General features: G+C 30.5%; 1 pseudogene; it reads left to right on the plus strand.

The window, feature by feature from the left end:
• Positions 1-9,273: 9,273 nt before the first annotated feature.
• On the plus strand, positions 9,274-14,877 carry LOC112735029 (uncharacterized; annotated as a pseudogene).
• The last annotated feature ends 3,561 nt before the right edge of the window (positions 14,878-18,438 follow it).

Below are 18,438 nucleotides of genomic sequence, written 5' to 3' on the forward strand. Positions count from 1 at the left end.
TGGGGCTGTATTAATGACATTTTAAATAAAAGAAAATAGAATTTGTCTCATAATTTTTAAGAAAGTTATATTCTGTCTTTCATTGTAAACCTTTTGGATGTGAATGGATTTGATTTTAAAATCAAATTTTTTGTTTTAAAATTGATAAAAAAAATAGAAATTAAATTGATTTGCAATTCTATGAGATTTACATTATAATTAAATTTAAATTTGTTGATGGAAGAATTTTGACCGATTGAATTTACAAGGACGTTGACTCGAGGGATAGGAGCCAACACAAATTAAGTATTAAGTTCGATTTGTCATGGCTTGTTGAAAAATAAGGTCAACAAATTAAGTATTAAGATCGATGGTGAATTGTGCAAGGGAAGTTATTTGATTATATATTTGGCCGGAACAAATATTTTTAAACTTCTCAAGGGATGACATCTGGTAATATAAGATTGGTCGACTTGTTCTATAAATTAAGAAGGTTTGGAAGTGGCAAAGAATTTGAATTCTTCATCAGAAAATACTTTCGCACACTTACGTCCCAACGACTTTCTGAGACTGCTAAGAGTTTATTCTCTGTAGGATTCCTTTCATATCTTTACCTTTTTTTTAAATTTTTTTGTAATTTTCTTTCTTACAATTTACTTTTCCTTTGCAAAGTCTTTTTTTTATTCTTTTAAATTCTACGTTGTCTTTTTAAATTCAAAGTCCTTCAACTATGTTGGAGGCATTTGTTGCTTTTTTTTTTAATTTGAAGTCATTTATGTTGTTTTCTATAATTTAGAATTCAAGTAATTCAATTCTAGTTTACATTCCGAGTTTTTCTCTCTTTTACTTGTTCAAAATGGCGTCTTTGGTGCAATTTCTGAAATTGGTATCCGTAAAAAAGGAGTAGATTTTGCTTCTAGATCATAGATATCGAACCAAATCAAATTTACTTAAAATCTGCATAATAAATTAGCATGCCCAATGGAACAATTTTTATAAAATTATGTCAAAGATTTTTTATTATAGGCTTATTTTAGTACATGCAACTTCGAAGTAGAAGAATTATTAATATGGTTGAAGAAACTTTAAATAATAATGTTCCTGTTGTTGTGGCACAAACTTTTGCAAGTTTGACATCACATGCAAATGGAGTCATTCAAAATCCTGTTTCTGGAAAAAATATTGCAGTTAATAATGCAACTGTTGGAGATAATGTGCAAGGTTCTGAAAATCGGACCGGATTGATCGGTTCAATCGGGTTAACTGGGAATCGATCATCTGGTTGATCCGGTTGATTTTCAAAACCGTTCTGCAAAAAACCAATAAAAAATTGGTTGAATTGATAGTTAACCAGCAGAATTGACCAGATTTTTAAAGGTACCGATTTTTTATTGTTAGTTCGAAACGGCGTCGTTTTGACCTTAAAAAAAAAAGAAAAGAAAATCCATTACTGAACCCACATAGCTGACCCAAGTCACCCAATCCCTTTTGCGAAGAGCCCCCCTCACCACACCTCAACCCTAATTTCTTCTTCCAATCTTCCTCCAACTCCATGAAGGCCATCGTCCCTACCACAATCAACGCGAGATCGGAGCTGTTGTCACCGGGTAGAAGGAACTCACCATCGCGGATTGAAGCTGTTGTCAGCGACGTCGTCGTCTAGTCATCTGAACTCCAAAGTTTCTGTGGTCAACTATTCGTAGATGTCTGGTGGTTTGGTCGTCGGAAACTTCTCTGTCAAGGTTAAGGTTAGGAAATGCATTAATGATTTGGTTCCAACCAACATTGTTGTTACTGATTACAGTGGGGTATTCACACGGCAAAAGGGTTAGTTATCCTTAAAGTTCAAGTTAGTTCTTCAATACAAACAACTGTCTTCGTGGTAGTAACTTCAAAGGCAAGTTATAATAATTTGTTGGGTCAAGATTGTATTCATGGTGTCAGAACGATACCTTTGACAATGCACCAGAAACTCCTCCTTTGGACTAGTGAGGAGAAGACTGAAGTGGTAGAGGCTAATGATAGTCTTTATATTTTGCAAATGCCTGTTGACTTCTAAGGTTATAATAACAAGCTGAAACCTTTAGATGTTGACAGAAATTTGACTTCTGCTAATTGTGAAGGCTGTTTTTTGACTAAGGAAGGTCTCAACATAAAGTTCAAGCTTCTGATACCAGAGTATACCCCCTCGTCTAGGAGTAAGTTTATATTTAAAAAAATAATAATAATTCGACAACTTATATACTCGAGATGACTAATGAAGAAGATGGTGTCGAATTATTTATTATCTTTAAAAATTATGTGGATAGTTTTTTCTTTTACAGTATGTTTTTTCTTTTTTAGTAATGATTCTTCTGATTAAGTCGAACCAAGTAGGAATTTCAATTAAAAAAAGTGTACTTCAATTCCTAATAGTAATTTATCTTCTGTAGCATGTACTTTTCCTTTTAAGAGTAGTGTTGGAAAAATTGTCAGTCATTCAAATGTTGATGTATCTCAGAATTTTTGTATTGTAAACGACCCAACAGTTGTTTTGGCTAATAATTTTAATAAAGTTGATGTTTCCTCAAGTGATTCAGTGAATTTATCATTTGATTGTATTATGACCTCGAACCTTTAGATTTCTGAAAAACTTCAATTGATGATGATCATATCGATAAAAGATTTGAATCACAAGATCCACTTGATGAAATCGACTTAGGAACCGATGGTGCTATAAGGCCTACTTATATTGGCAAAAACATTAATGAGGAATCCAGAACTGCATTGATTAAATTATTGACTGAATACAAAGATTATTTTGTTTGGGACTATGAGATGAGATGCTTGGTTTTGATCGATTAGCATCGATTGCTACTAAAGCCATTCTCTCGACTAGTGAAACAAGCTCCTTGGCGTTTTGCTTCTAAAATAAATTTAAAAATAAAGGAGGAGATTGAGCGATTAATTAAGGCTAAGTTCATTCGAACGGCTCGATATGCTCATTGGGTCTCAAATATTGTTCATGTAATAAAAAAAGAATGGAAAATTGGGTGTTTGTATTGGGAAATGGATCCTCTCCATTTTTTTGAACACTTGAGAGAATAAAGTGTGATCTCTTACCGTTAATTCTATAAGTGAGACCAAAATTAAATAGGAGAGAGAGCAATGAATGATGAGAGTAAACACTGGACTATCCAGTTTTTTTTCCCACTGGAGAGGATCCACTCCCGTTTGTATTGATTTTCGAGATTAATATAATACAACTCTTAAAGATGAGTATTTCGTGTCCGTAGCGAATATGTTAATCGATTATGTGGCTGATGATGAAATTTTAAGTTTTATGGATGAATATTCTACTTATAATCAAATATTTATTGTTGAAGATGACCCTACAAGAAATTCGGTCGAATACCATCGGATTTACCAAAAAAATTTGCCGGTAAATAATTAATTCGACGGTATAAACCTCGTTGTTAATTATTTATCGACGAATTTTTTCGTCCGCCGCTAATTATTGTTGGAAAATTTTCGCTAGTAGTTTTTATTGTCAGATTTTTTCTCCGTAAATCTAATGGTAATATATTATTAATTGATTCTTAAATTAATAACTATCGGCTGATTTTACCGACAGTAAACTTAAATTTTAAATTTTTTAAAAATTTGTTTAAAAATTAATATATAATTTTAAATATTTAAATTCAATAATTTATAAACTAATAAATCAGAAAATACAATACTAATGAACTCATAAAATATTAACTCAAATAATAATAAACTTAAAAAATTAACAACAATAGATAATAAATAAATAATTAACTTAGAAGATAAACAAATTAAGATTAACTCAGACAATTAACAACAATCAACTAATTAACTCAAAAAATAATTAACTTAGATAATAATAAACTTAAAAAATTAACAACAATAAACAATAAATCATTAATGAACTTAGAAAATAAACAAGTTAAGATTAGCTCAAGCAATTAACAACAATCAACTAATTAACTCAAATAATAATAAACTTAAAAAATTAACAACAATAAATAATAAGCCAATAATTACCTCAAAAAATAAACAAATTATTATTAACTCGGATATTTAACAATATTGGAACAAAAATCAGAACAATAAATGAACAAAATCTAAAAAACAGTTAAATCTCTAATTAAGGCTGCACACGGATCGAATTAGATATGGCCAAAATCTCAATCCGATCTGCACTAATCACATTGGATCAAATATCCGCACTTTTTGTTCTCCGATCTGATCCGCATATTTGTGGATAGGATCGGATTAAAATTCGGATATATTCGTAAAAATAAAAATATTTTTAATTTTAAAAGAATCAACAAAATAAAAAATAGAAACTGGAACCTTAAATCTCTAATTTGACATTAATGGTTACACTAAAATATATCAATTACAGCATACACAACAATAACAAAGGTATACATTTCAAAAATTAAAATCACATTTGTTTTAACAATAGAAACAAAAACAGAATCAGATCAAGAAACAAGCATAAACATATCTGTATTTCAAAAATCAAAGATCAACAAAAAAAAAACATATTTGGAACCCTAATTGCGTAGAAGCAGATCTGCATTGGAGAAGCACAAGCAGAAGGAAGAAACTGCAAAAGGAGGATGCAACACCAAACAACGAAGAGCAGCGACAAGCGGGTGAGGCGTAGAGGCGAGTGCGCGAGTGAGGAGCAATGGTGAGCAGAGATGACGACCGCGCCGATGAAGGAGACGACAATCACGCCGATTGAGAGGATGACCACCATGCCGAAGGAGGAGACAACGACGCGACGATGGAGACAAAGAAGTAGACATGGTCTCAGTGGTCTGAGATGACGACGGAGGAGATGCGGTAATGGAGGTGAATGACGGTGATGGATGAAGTGAACGGCAGTGATGGATAACAGGGAATGGGATTGGGTCTGGGTGAGAGAGGAGAGGGGGAGCAGCGCCGTTTATTTGAGTGTATGGGTTAAGGAATTAAGGTTTCCATTTCTTAACTATAGTATTTATATTATGGGTGCGGATCCGCGGATATGCAGATCGGATCCGCGAATATCATGGCAATATCCGCTATCTGATCCTATCAGAGTGCGGATCGGATGCGGATAAATACCACGGATATGCGAATATTATCCGATCCATGTGCAGCCATATCTCTAATACAAACCTCCTAATTGCAAATTTACTAATACATAACAAATTAAAATCAAATAAATTAGGATTTAGGGTTTAATTACCCAAAACTAATTATTGAGTTACCTGTAGACAATGGCAATGCAGAAGATTTTACTGGCGTGGTGGTAGCACAGATGACAAAATGGTGGCGGCAGTGACCAACCGGCAGGGGATGCATTAGTTTTTTTTTTAATAAATTGAAAAAAAATAATAGGAAAAAGGAGGAGGACAATACACTTGGAGGCAGCTGTGGCAGCAGCAATAGTGGCGGGAGCGACAAAAACGGTGGCAATTGAGCGACCAACGCGACGCAAGGAGTCCACACAGTTTTTGAACGTTGTTGGTGGTGGCAGATGCTGGTGGAAGGGCTGCCGGAGATGGTTTGTGGGAGGGAGAGAAAAGGGTTCAAAAATGAGGGAGAGAGGGTTCGCGATTCGAATTTAAGGCAAGATTACTGTCGGATTTATCGGCGGGTAAATTCCACAGTAATGATCTCGCCAATTTTTCGTTTTTTCCTCCAATTATTATCGGTGAATTTACCGTCGGAAAACCAAATCTAACAATAATTTTTTTATCGGACGAATTTATTGCCAAATCTGATGGTAAATCCACCTCTAATGTTCAACACTAATTCTGACAATAAATCCGGCGATATTTAACATTTTTCTTGTAGTGTGATGTGTCGAAAAAAGTCTTTCGATGTCCTGGTGCCTTAGGTACTAATGAATGGGTTATGATATCCCGGTGCCTTAGGTACTTATGAATGTTGTCTAGGTTGAACCTTGGAAATTGATTTTGAATGGATTAAAGCATAAAAATGGTCCTGGTGTTGACATTTTGATTATATCTTCGAAAGGGATTCCATCAAAATTTTGTTTGAATTAAAATATCCATATTCAAATAACGTGGTTGAGTATGAGGCCTTGATATTAGAATTAAAAATATTAATTGACAAGGAGCCATTAGATATTCAAATTTTAAGAGATTCTCAATTAATTTTAAAACAGTTATCAAAAGAATTTAAGTGTACAAGTGAGATACTACAAAAATATTTATAAACAACATGAGAATTATTGGTGTCGTTCCGCAAAGTATCATTAATACATATTTCAAGAGTTCAAAGTATCATTAGTATATATATATATATTTTAATATTTTATATATACATATAAAATAGTAATATATAATTATATATATATATATTAATGATCTTAATTATTTAAAATTTTATATTTATTTTTATATATAATTTTGATGTAGGATATAAATAAAAAATTTATAATTTATTGATAGATAAATAATATATAAAATTAATCTTTTTAAATATTTTTTAAAATATATAAGTTATAATTTATTGATATAGAATTATAGATTATATTCCTATTATTTGATTTAACTCGTGAATCGAGTTTGAGTTCAAGAAATAGACTTAATTGTTAAGGCAAATTCAATTTTTGTGAACCGAACTTAAAATCGACTCCCTTCTAGTTCTAATCTCATCAGAAAGAGCAAATTAAACAAAAGAATTATAAGGTACAAAAGAATGATAATGTACTAAAAAAAGTACTAAAAATATTTAAAAAAATTATATAAAAATATACTAAAAAATAAAAAAAGAACACTATAATTTAATATTATATTTTTTAGTAATTATCTATTTAAAAATAATTTTAATTGATATTATGTAAATAATATTATTTTATCAAAATTAATTTTAATATAAAATTATCATACATAAATTATATTGATACAAACTTATTTTTACCTAAAATTAATTATATAAATTATATTTATTTAAATTTTAATTTGATAAACGATAATTTAAATAGACAGTTAGTAATTTCATTAATTAGCATCCAATAATTTTTTGGAAAAAGGGTAAAAATTTAGTATTTTAGTTTAATTCATTGTAAATTATTTTATTATAAAAAAGAAAGAAAGAAAGATAAATATTACTCCTTATAGCTAAGGATAAATACTCCATCATCAGATTTGTCCTTGTGAGTTGAGACATGATAAAGAGACAAGCAAGTGATTAGTTAATACTTTGGAGATATTGTTGGACAAAGGATAGATAATGGATAAATACAACATCTTCAAGGACATTTTCGAATTTGTACAATGTTCTGTTTTCACAAAAGCACTGGAAAACTAGAATCAGTAACACCAATAAGATTTAACCATATCACCTTTGAACATATTCTTCTCAATCACAATAACAATGACTACTATAAAAAGTTAAATCCTAAAAGGATCTAATCTTAATCCCCAATAAAAGTTCTCCTCCCATTATCATAAAGTAGTGAATTATAGTGGAAGAAATTCTTTTTTAAACATTACATATTATTCCTATTTTAATATTAGAATTTTATTTTTCTATTGTTAGGTTATATTTTCTCAAGAATTTTTTTTATTGCAAAAATATCACAAAAGAAGTCATAATATAAAAAAATATTTAGTTAACATATATGTTAAAATTATCATTTATAAAATTATATATAAATATAAAAAAATTAAATTTTAATGCATTATTTATATATTAAAGTAAAAAGGTTTAAAAAATTATTATTAATAATAATTTTAATATATGTCTTAGAATATATGCTAACTAAACCTATAACTAAAAATGGACAAAGAAAGCAAAATAATAAAAGAAGAGAGAATTTGTAGTCAAGGATAAGTGGTTAACAATTAGTGTCGATCATTATTGTTATTCTTCGTAGTTTAATACTTTAATGCATTTTGTCGGTTCCACTTTAAATAATGGACATTCGTATAATCGTATGGCTTGTATTATGATTTCTAAGACTACTATTTAAGACCCACCTTCTATTATTCAATGACCAAAGTACCAAACCCTATACACGCTATACACGGTCTTATCCATTTCTCTAGTATTTCCCTTCTTATCATACACACACATTTATATATGAAAGTGAAATGTGAATAACTCTTAATTTGGTTAAGTGGAGATTTTTCATTCACTCTTTCTTTTCATCTTTTATTGTCTAATAATAATTCTTAAATTATTTAAAATAAGTATTTCTAAGAAGTATTCAATTATAATTATTTCTTTTGCTAATAATTAAGTGGGACAAACTACACCTTTAAATAAGGTAGATGTTACAATTATTTAAATATAATATTTTTAAAATAGTTACATTCCTATCTCATAATTAATTTATACAAATTACTATAGCTTTTATTAAAGTTTATAGATAAATTATTGTAGAAAACATAAATTTATATAAAAAGTACTAAGTTATAAACATCTAGAGACAATAATATTTTACATAAATTAATTATAGGATGAAAATATAACCTTTTCGAAGATATTATATTTAGATAATTTTAATTTTTCTAATAAAGTTGAGTAGTGAGATAAACTAAATTTAAATTTTGGAATAAATAATAAGTCTAATTTTTAAAAATTTACGTTAAGTATATAATAATAATAATAATTTGAAACTCCTTGGTACTCCAATAAATGAAAGCCTCCAGCATCATCTACAGGCACGGAACAAACAAAATAAAGTTAGTAATAAAAATGGATGTGTTCAAAATATTTTGAACATACAGGTATGGTGCATATATTTAAATTTATTATTCTACATTTGATAAATAAAAAATAAATTAATAGATATTTAATAGTTGATGTATATATGTGTGAAAAAAAGACGTATATATGTGTGAAAAAAAGACGTTCTTATTTATTCATAAAATAATAAATTTTGAATATAGTATTAAGGGATGTATTAAGTATTACTGTTTTTATTTTTAAAAAACATTCATAAAAATACATGTTTAATTTAACTTGTGTTAAAAATCTTATATAACTTTATATATTAAAAATAAATAAAACTTAACATTAGTTTTTATTATAAATAAAAAATCAATTTTTTTGGGTGACTATATAAAATCAACTTTGAAAAACCATAACAAATTCAATTAATCAATGTAAAAAGAATTACAAAAATAAAATTTTTAAAATATTTGAAGAGTAAATATAATTTTTTATTTAGTTTTATTTATATTATGAGGGATTAATAATATTGAAAAAATAAAAAAAGTTAACTTTAAACAATAAAAATATCCATGTTAAAAAAAATACATCTGAAAAATCTTTAATTGGTGATCGGAAAACCTAACAAATTCACCCAAAGAAAACATTTATATTTAAAAATTGAGAAGAGCGAGAGCTAAGACAGGAAAAAGGAGAAGAGGGCAAAGTGTACGAGAGAGAGAGAAAGGGTTTTTGTTCTCATTTTAGTTTCCGTTTCGGTGCAAATCCAAAGAGAAACAGAGCATATATATATCTCTTTGCTTCCGTATTTCAGGCTTTCTTTTCTTGTTTGTTTCGTTGGTGGTGTTGTTGCGGCGGAACCCTAGGAGAGCCCGGCGGGGGGCGCGGTGGCAGATCTGACGCGATACACAGTTTAGGAGAGGATGAGCGGGAAGAACAATGGCGGTGGTAAGGGCTTGCCGTCGGGGATTCCTTCTGGATGCCGGAAAATGGTTCAGAGTTTGAAGGAGATAGTCACTAACATACCCGACCATGAGATCTACGCCGCTCTCAAGGACTGCAACATGGACCCTAACGAAGCCGTTAGTCGCCTCCTCTCCCAAGGTTCTCTCTCTCTCTCTCTCTCTCTCTCTCTCTCTCAGCTTTCTTGAGTTGCAGTTGCAGTGAGTAGTTTTAGTTGGATATGTATATGTTCGCTAATCTTTTGCGTTTAAAATTTGTTTAGATCCTTTTCACGAGGTCAAGAGCAAACGAGATAAGAAAAAAGAGGTTCGTTGTTCTTGTGTTAAACCTATGCATTTTAGGATTTTTTTCTTTACGTTTCTTGCTTATTAGTTTATGTATTTGCTTTGCTCATTGCACTTGCACACTTATATTATATATTTCATTCATGTATTTTCTTTAAAAAATTATTTGTTGATTATTCTTTTATTTTTGAACAGAGTAAGGATACAACTGATTCCAGGCCTCGTGGAACAAGTAATACATCTAGTCGAGGCAGCGGGGCAAGGGCCGGGACGGACCGGTATGTTGGTCGTGGTGCCGCAAATCAATACAGTAGCAGTGGTATGCGCGCAGTAGTGTTGTTTTTGTTGCTAGTTTTTAAATTTTGATTTGGTATGCATTGTTAAGACGATGTTGCTTTGAACTTGAATTAATATTCTTTTTATTTTTGGTTGTCAGATTCCGGTCTATTGCAGGGGAAACCTGTAACCAAGAAAGAAAATGGAACCCCTGCTTATGGCAGCTCAACATCATATGCATCTAGTGTGTTGGAGAATAACGTGAGCAGACAATTGCCATCCCACAGGTCTCTTTTCCTTCATTTGTAGTTATATGTGCATGGAGATTTGGAAAAACTTATTCTCAGATTTGAGTTTACTAAAATTAATGAAAATCTTATGGTTATGGCTGCTTTTGAATTGTTCCTAGTAAACAGTTGAAATGGTTTTATTAGCACTTGCATTTATGTAGCATGAAATTCAGTTGCCAGGTGATGGATATGTAAAATGGTTTTCCTCCATTTTTTATCTAAAGAAGAAAGCCGCCTCTAAAAGCCACATTACGCAAGCAATTTTCAATGTTGTTTTAGTTTCGTGTTGTTTGCCTCTTAAACAGTTGATGCATTCTGTACTATTGATTCTCTTGACTTTATGGTTCTAATTATGAGGAACTGATGTTCCTTGTGTGCATTTAATGGCCAGTTCAAGCATTAATAGACAAAAACTCCTGCACATGAAGTTTGATATAAAAAAATAGTAATGTTTTTACGTATCTGGCTATTAATTTTTCATCTATCTTTATTCTTTTTGTGGCTTGACGTGGTTTCCTAATCTATATATGAAACATCAAAGTATTCCCTCAGCATCCAATATTTGCTATCCAATATAGTCCTTATAATTTAGTTAAACTGGTATTTGGATGACAAAACTCATGACATAGTTATGTTATAAAAACCAATTTTGTTGTTGCTAGCAAAAAGGATGACCAATGTGATTTACTCATAAACCTCTAGAAGGCTATACAATGTGATTTTGTTCATGTTTATAAATATCTTCAAAATTGTTGCAGTGATTCAGTCGGTGTGAGTGATGCATTGTCTTCATCTTCACAACTTGGTGGATTTCAATCTGCCTGGAGGGGGAACCCTGGTCAAATATCAATGGCTGACATTGTCAAGATGGGTAGGCCACAGTCCAAGACAATGCCCAACACTTCTATCCACGGTGGTAATCATCAGAATGCTTTTGCTCCTCCAGCAGCTTCGCACAACAATTTGCATTCATTGCAAGGTCATCCTTCCAAGCCGTCGGAGACAAATAATGATCAGGGTTTTGTGGTTAACCACAATGTTCAACAGAATGATGAATGGCCATCTATTGAGCATCAACCTGCTATTTGTGTATCATCTGCCGCTGATCTCCATGCAAATGCTGACTACAATACAAACTCTTCTAACTTTGTGGAAGCTAATCGGCAATTGAAGCCACATGCAAATGAATGTGTAACTGAAGATGGTCCAATGAGGAACCCAGACAATGCCGGATCTGTTTCCTTATCTGCTAAAAGTTTATCTGAGGATAATCCAGAAAGCGCATCTGCTTTTGAGAGTAGTCTGTACAAGGACATAAATTCCTACCAACCTCATCAGCATCCTTTCGAAAACAACGAAGGTGATGAGCATGCTAATGATTTGCAGTTTTGTGTCTTCCCCGCAAAAATTTCACTAATGATCATATTCCTTTGTTTTCATGATATATTTTCTGCATCTGTTGTAGAAATGATAGAGAGATTGTGTTTTCCCTCTGGCAAGTCAATCTGATGTCATCCTCATGTTGTGTGTATTTCACTACTTGTGATACACTAATGGTGGAATACACATGAGGATAGTTTAGTTCATGTGTATTCCTTCCGTGATGCAATTGGTTAGTTCTTTGGAAATCTTTAGTTATTTACCATATTAAATATATGCTGCATCTTCCTTTCAGCTGAAGATGGTGTTTCATCAGCAGTGACAAACTTAGAGCAGCTTAATCTGAACAAGGATGATGAAGGCAAAGAACAAGAGGAGGACAATCCTCCACTTCTTATTCCAAATCACCTCCAAATACATACCCCAGAGTGCTTTAGTCTGAGCTTTGGAAGTTTTGGATCTGGAAAGAACGCTGGCATCACAGGATCTGGGCCATATTCATCCCAGCCATTGGAAAGTAACTTGGAGGATACATCTGGAACCATAGATGTTTCAACAATCGGGTCCTCAGATGTTAGGTATGTGCATATGGCTTATGTGTGCGCACACACACAGTTGCATTTATAGTCATTTGTAGTTTACTTACTTTAATATCTTCTTGCAGAAACCCTGACTATTATGGGGATGAACATCTTGATACTACCTCGGATGGAATTTAGCTCACAGGGCTGGTGTGGATGCTGGGTCCTATGAACATTCTTCTGGTTCACAACCAGAGGCTTTGAAATCTGAACCTCCTGAGACATCTCACGAAAATCAATATTCATTTCATTCGTCTTCACACGAGTTTAATTATGAAAATGCTCAACCCCAAGATGTTGCATTTTCCCATTCACAAACCAGCTCTCAAATGCAGAATCTGTCTCCTTTCTCTAGTGTAATGGTAAGTATACAGTTAGAATTTTTAATATTTAATGTAAAACATATCAAAAGGCCAGCCATTTTATCCTTTTGTGTGTTTTAAGTGAATTTTGGTTGATTATGGAATATTTGTAATATTAATATGGTCCAACAATTTTGCTATCTACACCTAACTCTTGGTGCTGTTTTTCAGCAGGGATATACGAATTCTTTGCCCAGTTCTCTGTTGGCATCAACGGTTCAAACAGCAAGGGAGGATATCCCATATTCACCCTTCCCTGCAACACAATCATTGCCTGCAAAGTATAGCAACATTGCTTCGTCAATTGGTGGTCCCACTATTACCATGTCTGAGGTGCACTTCCAGTTCAAACTTTATATTTTTAGCCGATTGAGTGAGATTTTGTCATATCAATAAAATCGAGTGTTGTGGTTTACAGAATATGTGGTTATTCTTAGCCCGGAAAAAAGGATACCGGAACTTATAATCCATACTTTTACTGTATTTGATGTTGACTTCAGTCAATCAGTTGTATAGCAAAATTCGTTAAACAATACCTTTAGTTGAACCTTGGTGAAAATTATCTCCAAAGTTATGCTATAAGTTCAACCTTGTCCTTTTAATGTTACTAAAGGTTATTGGTGCATGTTGTTGAAAAAAAAAAGACTTTGTGCAATGATCCCATAAATGTTCACCTTGTACAGATGTTTGTATAGGTCACTGGTGCATTCTTTAAATAAAGATTGTTCACTAGAAGAGAAGATTATATTTCACAATTAAATTTTGTTTTTGTATCTTGAAATTGTTGATATTGGAAGAGGGTGATGTAAATGCAGTCTTATAATAACTTCTCTTTTCCATTATACAGGCTCTAAGAGCAAACAGTATATCTGCAGCTCAACCAAATCCGCAGGCACTGCCTGCCAGTGTTGCCACTGCACCTGCACTTCCTCAACACCTTGCTGTGCATCCTTACTCCCAACCTACTCTTCCTCTGGGACATTTTGCCAATATGATTGGCTATCCATTCATGCCTCAGAGCTATACCTACATGCCATCAGCATTTCAACAGGCCTTTGCTGGAAATAACACATATCACCAATCTTTGGCAGCTGTGCTTCCACAGTATAAAAATAGTATTTCTGTTAGCAGCTTGCCTCAATCTGCTGCTGTTCCATCTGGATATGGTTTCGGAAGTTCAACAAGCATTCCTGGAGGAAACTTCCCTTTGAATCCACCTGCAGCCCCTACCAGTACAACCATTGGATATGATGATGTATTAAACTCCCAATACAAAGACAACAATCATATGATTTCACTACAGCAGGTATAGAGATTGCTCATAGCATTGCTTTGCAACACTCTCGTTGTCGATGGTGAAGTTTCTTATGGTTCAAGGCAATCTGATGTGGTTCATTTTGTTGTATTAAAAAAACAAAAAAACACTATTTAGTCTATCATTTTATCTTTGGGCATGTTGGCTAATGTTTGTATTTACTTGTGTGACAGAATGAGAATTCTCCCATGTGGGTTCAAGGGCCTGGATCAAGAACGATGTCTGCCGTTCCACCCAGCACATACTACAACTTCCAGGGACAGAATCACCAACAAGGTGGATTCCGGCAAAGCCAGCAACCATCGCAGCATTTTGGACCCCCCGGATACCCTAACTTCTACCAACAAGGCATGTCCCTGGAACATCAGCAGCAGAACCCTAGGGAAGCATCCCTTGGTGGTTCTCAGAGCCAGCCATCAAAGCAGTCCCAACAATTATGGCAGAACAGCTACTAATCTTAGTCACTTCCCGGTTTTGAAGGGTCTTTGATGTGAGTTTGATGAAAAGTGATGACCAATCAGAGGCATTTCCGCGGTCTAATAATAATATTATATGTACCATTATTTTGGTCTTCTGAAAGGGACCGTGATGTGGCTGCCGCCCTGTGCGACGAGATTGTATTCTACATAATTATGTTCCCTCATGTTTAACGTAGGTACTCTGTGCTAATTCCGTACGATACTCTTTCTTTTACATTGTTCTCATCCGGTTATAGTGGAAAAGTTTCGTTCGTGGATGTTACCTCCTCCGAGTTCTTGGTTCCCTTTCTTATTATTATTCCTTTTATTATTCCTCTTATTAATTATATTTTTACACTATTTTTAATTTTACAATTAAATAGTTAAGTCTTTTAAAGGTCAAAACATTAAAATTAATAGAATATTTTTTTAAAAAAATATGGTCAGATTTAATTAAATTATTAATTATGTGTATTTTTAATTTGTAAAAAAATATTTTGTTAATTTTAATATTTTTTATATTGACAAAAGATGAATATAAAAATTTAATTAAAAAATATAAAAATTTAATAAAATTATAAAGACTAATAGAATAATTAAATTTAAAAATAATTATGTCCAACCAATATGAATGAAGTTTGACCAAAACCAAAAGCCTATAGCTAGATCGGCAGTGGTTATTCTGCTAGTGTTTAACACCATCCCTAAAGAGGAGAAATCTAGTATATAGTTCATTGAACTTGTTCAAAATGAGATATTATTACTTATCAGCATTATCAGCAGATTATTTTATACTTATAAGTCATACCATGATATTTCAGAAACCAATTAGTATCCGTCTTTGCTATTGAATAATGTAGGTAAGGAAGTGAAACCTTTAGTTGTCTTAGGTTAATAGAAACTAAGAAAATGAGAGAGGTGACGTGAAAAGTCAGAAAGAATAAAATAACTGAAAATAAAAAAAGTCATAGAAGACGAATAGGACAAATTATGCAAGATTAAAAGGAGTTTCTATTAGTCATCATCGTGTTGTAATATACACAATAATGCAGAGTATATATAATCCCCGAATTCATGTCATACTTAATTAGAAAATCCACAATACAGCAAAGGTTTAATTATTTGTTCATCTTGATAGTTTTATTAAATTTTTAATAAATTTTTATATTTTTTAATTAAATCTTTACACTATTTTTAATTTTGTAATTAGATTTTTTTATATAAAAAATATTAAAATTAATAGAATATTTATTCTAAAATATATATGATTAAAGATTTAATTAAATTTTTAATTATAAATATCTTCAATTTGTAAAAAAATATTCAGTTAATTTTAATATTTTTTAGATTAGAAAAGATCTAATTATAAAATAAAGTTTAATTATTCTGTTGGTCCTTATAATTTTACCAAATTTTTAATTAGGTCCCTATATTTTTTTCCTTTCAATTAAATTCCTACATTGCTTTAATTTTGTACTTAAGTTCTTCCTAGTGTAAAGTATATTAGAGTTAACTGAATATTTTTCGCAAATTGAAGGTATTTATAATGAAAAACTTAATTAAATCTTTGATCGTATGTATTTTGGTAAAAATATTATGTTTATTTTAACATTTTTAACATGAAAATGACGTAATTATAAAATTAAAAGTAGTATAAGAATCTAATTAAAAGAAAAAAAAGTATAGAAACTTAATTAAAAATTTGATAAAACTATAGAGACCAACAGAATAATTACACCTAAAATTAAAAATAATATAAAATTTTAATTAAAAAATATATAAAAATCTAATTATAATTTAATAAAATTATAAAAACTAATAAAATAATTAAACCTACAACAAAACTAAGTTGATTATTAAATGGTTCGAATCACAATTAGTGCAAAGGTTTTCCGTACACTAAACTAATTTCTTGACAGGGATACCATGGTTGACATGAATTGTTTGGAAGGGAAAGAATTTTTTTATTGGTAATAATTACAAATTTATAAAAGTTAAGTAACTGGTCTGTGTTATTAAAAAATGGATTCTCTCTAATTTTTTTAATATTTAAAAAAATAAAATATAATTTCTAATCTTTAATTTTATAAACAAATCAAAATTAAATATAAAAAAATAATAAAAGATTAAATTTAACACTGGACACCGTCCAATTTTTTTTTGTGGAGAGGATCACTCCCGTGTTATTGACATAAGGATGATGAGCATAGAATGTTGAATGCATATAGTATAATATCCAGACGAATAATTAAATATATAATATGCAACAACTACCAAACTTTGTACGATACCTCGGAAAATATTGAAATCCAGATCTATTATTTGTTTGATAAATATAATACTTCAGCATTTAAAAGTAGAATGTTTAAGGATGTCCTATCTAATTCAATAATAAAAGAATCGGAAATTTGAATTTTTGAGGCTAATGTATTGATAATGTAAAAAATTTTATACAATTATATAATTATATAAAATAGTTAGTTTTGTTGATGTATTATTATATAATTCGATACACGTATAAAATTATTTTAGAATAATAATGTATTAAAATTAATTTTTTTTAAAGAAATTAATAAAAGTCTTTGCTGCTGTTGTTGTTGTATGGCTTTTAGGTTTTTTCCAACATTTTATTTTTTATTTTTTAGATATTAGTAAAACTTAAAATATACAATACATAAAGGTATATTATTAATATTATTGAGCTGTCCAAAACTTTAAAAAACATCATTAAATTCAATAATTAAGTATTACACTAAAATTTTTTTCATATCCAAAAAAATTAGTCTTTTTTTTCTTTGATTTAGATCATCTAAACTGAGAAATTGTAGTTTGAATATTAAAAATAGCAAAAATATTAAATTCATAGGTTGAATACAATAAGTGACGGAAAAAAGGATGGTTGACATGAATCGCTTACAAGGGTTGGGAATTTTTTTATCGGCAATAATTACGATAATTGTAAGTAAACTAATAGTTTTCAACTTTTCATGTAACAAATTTTCGAATAATATAACATGCAGGTGTAAGCTGCTGTACCTCGGAGTTGACATAAACTATTAGATAGCGTTTGCATACCCAACTCTATTATTGATGGAAAAATGATAAAAGTTTTCTAATGAGTGTGTTAAAAGTTACCTTTATTTGTTAATTAAAATTTCATTTAATATACGTTAATATATCTTAGAACGTTGTTTAAATTACAATGAGATGATTGTTCAGCATGCTATATATTAGGCGGCCTCCACTCTTGGTATTTGAGATGCAATACAAGACTATTAGTAGGTGTGTATGGATATTCAGTCCAATTTAATAATAATATCTATATTCTATATCTATTATAAAAAAATTTCAGCGAGTTATAAAATTATTTGGTCTGCTAATTTATATGCATGGTCTCTCTTAACAACTCATTTGTTGTCCCTCAAACCAATTCATCATATTAATCCCACTAAACATACATGAAATAATAAAAAATAAATATTATATTAATATTCTAAATAAAAAAAAACAACTAATAGGATCATCTTTAAACGGCTTTTAATAAGTAGGAGTGTATTATTACTTGTTGAGTAATATTATATGACAAATAAAATTTATTATTTTTAATCAATAATTTAATATTTAGCCGAGTCCAAATAATAAAGACTAAATTTTAAATTTTAAATTTTAATTTTTAAATCTAAATTTAAATACTATAAAAATAATTATTAGTCTAAAATATTAATTAATATTAATAAAAGATATTGACTCTTTAATAATTTTTATTTATTAATTAAATAAATTTTAACTCTTTTTTTAAATATTAACATTTTCTTAATATTAATAAAAGAGTCCTTAATATTTT

The sequence above is a fragment of the Arachis hypogaea genome, chromosome 20 (genome assembly GCF_003086295.3).
Source record: "Arachis hypogaea cultivar Tifrunner chromosome 20, arahy.Tifrunner.gnm2.J5K5, whole genome shotgun sequence".
Lineage (NCBI taxonomy): Eukaryota > Viridiplantae > Streptophyta > Magnoliopsida > Fabales > Fabaceae > Arachis > Arachis hypogaea.